Below are 7,500 nucleotides of genomic sequence, written 5' to 3'. Positions count from 1 at the left end.
ATGAAGTTTTCCATATATTTCTTGCCTTAATGCGTGTTTCCAATCAGCGGGAATTGAGTAGTTGAAGTTACGTCGGGCTTTTTCCAGTTCTTTAAATTTCTCCTTTTCCTCCATTTTTGCGGCAGCAATGTGACGTTTTAATATAATTGAAGAAAATTCGTTAAAAGGATGTTGATCGTATCTTCTTATGCGGTATGGTAGCAATGATTTGGGTAACACTTGTTCCGCCAAGCCTTTTTTCAGGAATTTCAGGTGAATTCTGGTAGAGTGCGCCGCCTGTAAGGACTTGGAGAAAGAGGTGACGAAGCAGCTCAGCAGTGGGAACAGGAAAGTAAAAGTAAACGTGGCCCTCATGATGAATAACTTGATCACGAAGTATATAAAACGTGATGCTATGTATAAATAAAGGTTTTTTGCCACGAAGGAAAAAAATGAAAAAGCGAGATAGCCGAGTACTTTCGGTCCTGTTCGGACCCTTTACTGAAGGCAAACTGATTTTACAGAGAACAACATAGTCAAAAGAAGGCTTGCAATAAGGGCGATTTTCACTCTACAGAAAGGAGGAGCCGCCTGAGGGTAGCCACACCTTGAAGGATACACGCAGTAAACAAGTGATTCTTCCAGAAAAACAGTACATTTTGAAAAAAACACAGGAGCATATACAATTTAATATCATGAATTTTACAAAAAATTTCCCCCAAAAATTATTATTAATGAAAAGACGAAAGAAAATATAAATATATATATATATATATATATATATATATATATATATATATATATATATATATATATATATATATATATATATATCGAGCAAGAGAAAGAGGGAGAGAGAATATCGAAACGAGAGAGAAGAGAGAGAGAGAGAAATAATAACTATATACATGTGGGACTAATTTATTAGTTGTTCATTTATTTTAAGGTCCTTCATAAACATCTTACAAATATATGGGTCCAAATGGTACATTCCCAGACTAAGATTTAGGTTGTTTTTATTAGTGATTTGTATAATTGCCGATTCCAGTAAATTTCTTGAAACATAATCATTAGATCTAGCAATTACCGAGGTATCACCCCAATTAATACAATGAGATTTTTCACTCAGATGGATAAACAGTGCATTTGAAGTCTGGGCTGTTCTAACTGAATACATATGCTGCTTAATACGTACACATAAATTTTTACTTGACTGACCAACGTAAAATGATGGGCAATCCTTACAAGGAATTTTGTAAATGATGTTATTTGTTACGGGACTATTCTTAATTAGCATATCTTTAATGGTATTGTTATAAGAGAACACTACATTAACATTAAACGATTTAAATATTGATTTTATGGTTTCAAATCCACGAAAGTAAGGTAAGCTAAGTACATTTTTTAGGTATTTCTTTTTCATTAATAGCAACACTATAAAACTTTTGTGGGCTTTTTGATAACATAAATCAATTAAATGAGGTGGGTAGCAGAGATTGTTTCCTATCTTTTTTATGTATTCTATTTCTTGGTCCAGATATTGTGGACTCGTGATACGCAAAGCGCGTAGGAACATTGAAGAAAAAATTGAAATTTTAATATTAAGATGGTGGCCAGAATAAAAATGTACATATGTTAAATTATTTGTGGGTTTTCTATAAATACTGATTTTGCATTGGAAAGATTCTCTATGTATTAATGCATCTAGGAAAGGGATGACATAGTTATTTTCAATTTCAACAGTTGAATTTTAATGGATGGCACTAAATTATTCAGTTTAGACAGTAAATCATTTACATCGATACCAAACAGGTAAGATACTAAGATATCATCGACATATCGGTACCATTTTAGGGGATAAGTGTGATATTCGGGAGGTGTTGTCTCTCAAAAAATTCCAATCCATAAGTTTGAAAGGAGAGGTGATAAAGGGTTCCCATATATATATATATATATATATATATATATTATCCCTATATAATATATATATATTATATATATATGTATATATATAAATATATATATATATATTATATATATATATAGACGTATAGATCATAAATATATATTATTATTATATATAGTATATATGTACTCGATGACACACTTATTCACCAGTGGAGGTCGGCTCCATAAAGCGTTACCTTTCCAGTTTCAGCAATTATATTTGGCGTGAGTTGCTAGCCAGAAGCCCTGCCCCATGGATGTTCAGCAGGCTGTTCGTTCAGCAGGCTTAACTGCCGAAGGTATTTGGTATTTCTAATCACTTCCAACTCATCCAAGTGCCGACCAGAACCAATGTTTAATTTCCATCACAAAATTTTTATTCATACATGTAATTACGTTAAATACAAGACCTTTCACTGTGAAATAGTTTTCAATCATCGTTAAAGGTAAATTGACTCAAGTGGAAAATGCACATGAGAGGTTGGGGAAATGTATCTAAAGATCCTTACAAAGTGGCATAATAAGAGATTACCCTTTCTGTACTGAGAAATCTTTCAAGGTGAGGTCTATATTGCCGCCCAGCTGATTCTGTGCCAGGGTACAGGTAAGCTGACTTATGGGGAATATGAAATTTGTAGATTACCACATATCTACGGCAATAGATCAGATTTTTTCGGTTATATACCCTTTGAATGATCATGTAAAGCAAATAAATACCTAGAGAATACCTGAAGTGGAATGGTTAAAAAGTATTGAAGATTTTGAGTAGCTTTTTACACTAGAAGCAGGCAGCTTTCCACTCTATAGATACCACTAAATTCTCATCACCTGAGGTTACCTTGGATGTTAGTTATCAAAGGTAACCTAAACAAATTGCGGAAATAAAAATATTAGGTCATAAAGTACTCCAGAATGAGTAGATGGTCAATTAACACTTCCAACCGTATGTAGAACTAAATAACACTTGTTGCTGGGGTCAGGCCGATTGCTGGTCTCCATCCACCTGTACCTTAAGGTACTATTAAGGTCCAGGCTAAAAATTCAAAAGGAAGTTCCTGTCAAGCTACAGACTGTACTTGCTGTCTGCCTAGAGTGAGTATATATATATATATATATATATATATATATATATATATATATATATATATATATATATATATATACATATACACACAGTATATACACAATATATACAACAGATCCGTTTGTAATTTCATAACCACAATGCCCTCTTAACTTCTGGATTTTCCTCACACTTTGGAAACGTTTGTCTCACACACCACACACACACACACACACTCACACACACACACACACACACACATATATATATATATATATATATATATATATGTTATATATATATATATATATATATATATATATATATATATATATATATATATATATATATATATATATATACTCACTACTCACTCTAGGCAGACAGCAAGTACAGTCTGTAGCTTGACAGGAACTTCCTTTTGAATTTTTAGCCTGGACCTTTATAGTACCTTAAGGTACAAGTGGATGGAGACCAGCAATCGGCCTGACCCCAGCAACAAGTGTTATTTAGTTCTACATACGGTTGGAAGTGTTAATTAACCATCTACTCATTCTGGAGTACTTTATGACCTAATATTTTTATTTCCTTGCAATTTGTTTAGGTTACCTTTGATAACTACATCCAAGGTAACCTCAGGTGATGAGAATTTAGTTGTATCTATAGAGTAGAAAGCTGCCTGTTTCTAGTGTAAAAAGCTACTCAAAATCTTCAATACTTTTTAACCATTCCACCTCAGGTATTCTCTAGGTATTCATTTGCTTTACATGATCATTCAAGGGTATATACCGAAAAAATCTGATATATTGCCATAGATATCTGGTAATCTATAAATTTCATTGTCCCATAAGTCAGCCTACCTGTGACCTGGCACTGAAATCAGATGGGCGGCAAAATAATAAAAAAAACCTCACCTCGAAAGATTTCTCGAGTACAGAAGGGCTAACCTCTTATAACGCCACTCTTTCTAAGGGATATGTGTACACACATACACACACACACATATATATATATATATATATATATGTTACGCATAATGTGGATAATTGCCTAATGTGAACATTAGGCAGAAAAATTGCCTAATCTCCCATATTAGGCAATTTGTTTTGCACAATGTTGACAATAGGCAAATTACTTGCCTATTGTCAACATTAGGCATGATTTTTCAGGTTAGGCGAGGGTATTTTGCCTAATGTGAATTGAATGACGAACCACTATAACTGGAGTGTTGTTCGAATGTTGTTCGAAACTTTGGGTCTGCCACTTAAACCATTATCCATTGGTCAGTGTCGATCGTGGTCTAACAGATCCTTAAAATCTGTTAGTGGTCCGTCCTCCCAAGGAACAGATGGATTATACACTGTAGGTTGTCGGGAGGGAATTCTTGGACCAAAATTAACAGCAGCTGATCTAAGTGCAATCAAACAGCCCCTGATAAAGTCTGAAGAGGTTCCTGATATCTGCCTATCGATTAGAACAGCAACAGCACGATCCACTGGTGGGCAAGGATATATAAAGTGTCAATGTACTACTCAATGTACATCAGGACGATGCAGCTGCCTAAGAAAAAAATTTAAATGCAACTCGCGTTGTCACCCGGGCAGATCATGCACAAATTTCTTACTGGACTCAACTGAACCCTGAGATCTATTGACTTATTTCTCTTTAACTGATATTGCATTAATTATGTTTGTTATTTATTCAAATAAATTGGAATTCTTTAAACTGTCTCTACATTGACCATGTTGCATTCTCTTTAACCTCCCGTGAGTTGTCTGTTGGATTTATTTCCATTTCTACACTAAACCATCATATATGTTTAGATTAGGCAGTCGTATTCACATCGGGCAAAATTGAGCTGCATGACTTGAACAACAGGCATGTTTGGCCTAATGTTAACAAATTGTAAACTTTATGCAAACTGCTTGCTTAATATACACATTAGGCAATTTTCTGCCTAATGTTCACATTAGGCAATCATCCACATTATGCGTAACATATATATATGTATATATATATACATACATATATATATATATATATATATATATATATATATATATATATATATATATAATATATATACACATCTGTGAAAATTAAGATTATTTCGTGAGTATGGTAACCATACTACAGACCGTTTCCTTTGCACACAGTCCACTGTAGATAATGATGTTTAAACTGTGAACGAACCTTTGCAGAATGTTTTCATAATTTGGTTGTGACAATTTTATCATTAGACCTGAAAACACCCCCTCGTTACTAGCATTAGAAAATAGAATAGCAGGTTGTTATTAGCGAAAGAGAATGCAAAGGTAGGCTTTTATCTCGAATTACACAACCATTACTGACAGCAGGGAATGCAAAAATACGTTATTAACTGAAAAAATAAATAAATATACGTTCCCCTGGTAACCAGCAGTAGAAAATGTAAAATACGTTATTATATTCAAATACTTGATCGTTATTAGCGATAGGGATTGCAAAAGTAGGTTGTTTATCTTTAAGTAAACAACCATTACTAGTTGCAAGGAAAGCAAAAATGCGTTGTTATCTTCAAGTCAGAAACGTTAGAAGCAATGGTGAATTCAAAGCCATGCGCATAAATTACCCTTCCCCTCATCAGCTCCCAAAATAATTTTTTCCGAAGTGAAATGTGCCGCTATTATTCACAGAGCTTTTAGAATGGAAATCATAATATACGTTGAGCACAGGTTTCTCTACGATAAATTTACCTTTATGGATGGGGAGCTATTGGGAAATGGCAGACAATGGATTTTTATGAATATTAAAATCCTCACATTCAACTTAGAGAATTATTTAAAAATCATTTCATAGATATGTCTCTCTTTATAAAATTCTTTTTACGTTATAATTTTAGAGGATGAGATGGAAAAAGAAAGATGTCATCTCTTGAATGTTATCGGGAAAACTTCCAGGAATTACTCTCTCCAACTATAAAATGAATTAAGCTTAATTCTAACTTTCCACATACACTTTTCGGGCCTCACCGTGACCCAGGGTCGCCTATACTGGATCACTAAAGTTTTGTGTTACCACTGTTGCTGTTGCTTGCACCAGACTTCTAGGATTCGTTGTCACTGCTGCTTACATTGGACAGCTAAGCTTTGTTGCCATGGTCACTTGCACTGGACCACTAAGTTTTTTTTGCCAGTTTCTTTTATTGGAATGCTATGGTTTGTTGTCATGGTCACTGGACCACTGTTTTCTTTTGTCTATTGTTTCTGTCATTGGACTGCTAAGGTCTGCTGCCATGGTCACTTGCACTGGACCGCTATTTTTTATTTTTTTATTTTATTGTTTCTTTCATGGGACTGCCAAGGTCTATTACCATTGTCTCTTTCACTGGACCCCTAAAGTTTTCTGCCATTGTGGATAAGTTATATTACCTCTTATGCAAGAAACAGACTGCTAAGGTTTATTGCCATTGTCACCTGCACCAGATTGCTTAGGTTTGTCGCCACTGACTAGTCTGCTAAGGTTTCTTGACAGTTTCGCCTGCACCTGAACACTAAGGTTTGTTGACATTGTTCCTTCCACTTGACTGCCTAAGTTAGCTGCCATTGCTGCTTCTATTGGACTACAAAAGTTGGCTGATATTATTCTTTACATTTAACCGATAAGGTTTGATGACAGTGTATTTTTCACAGGACTGCTAAGGTTTATTACCATGATCGCCAGCCCTGGACCACTAAAGTATACTGAACATTTAAGAAACGATTTAAGTAATGCTTCAATGATTTCTTTTGATAGGCCAGTGCTGTTAACACTATACACAACCCCCTTATTAGTCTAAACGGTTTGGGCAGACCGCAATAGGGTTTAAGGGGGGAGTGATTCCCTTTCTTGGCTCCCACACAGAAGTACGAACCTTCTAGGCTAGAATCATTTTTCTCAGGCTTCAAGTGCACCATGCTACCCGCTCAGGCATGAGAGGCTTCATAAACTTTTGAACATATTAGTTTACAGGCACTCTTCTGAGGAGAAAATGATGAGTAACCTGCATGCCAAGGGATGGATGAATATTATGGAAGAAGAGAGGACGAAAGAGTAATCTGAGTGGATGGACGGAGGAGTAGGAATATGATCATGGAAAGGATGGGTGAGTAGTCTGAAAAAGAGGAGAGTATGACTGGGTAGTCTTTCATAGATGATGAACGAATAACCTGAGTCTAGGTATATGAAGAATGTCCTGCTGACAACAAATACTGCTATATGAAAAGTGTAAAGGAATGGAAGGAAAAACGTAAATTCACAGAACACACTGAACAAATTAAAGGGGTAAAATGCGGTGATTCACTAAGCGTTTGAAAAGACCGAAGGCCGATTCAATATTCTCCCTTTCAAACAACTCATAAATATGATTGTAAATGCATGACCGACAAAGAGAGTCCAGTGCCAAGCCCTTAATCTGCTTATGGACTTTTCCGTCAGATATAAAGAATGTATCAGCGGACGACGCCTTTTCTGCTTGTTTTTTGGGTCCTAGA

General features: G+C 35.1%; 1 protein-coding gene across 1 annotated transcript in view; it reads right to left on the bottom strand.

The window, feature by feature from the left end:
• LOC135223718 (agrin-like) overlaps positions 1-7,500 on the bottom strand; it is a gene marked incomplete in the record, with an annotated part of 559,093 nt that overhangs the window by 199,835 nt on the left and 351,758 nt on the right.

Source organism: Macrobrachium nipponense, chromosome 10 (assembly GCF_015104395.2).
Source record: "Macrobrachium nipponense isolate FS-2020 chromosome 10, ASM1510439v2, whole genome shotgun sequence".
In the NCBI taxonomy this organism is placed as follows: Eukaryota; Metazoa; Arthropoda; class Malacostraca; order Decapoda; family Palaemonidae; genus Macrobrachium; species Macrobrachium nipponense.
This window is presented reverse-complemented; position numbering and strand designations above follow the sequence as displayed.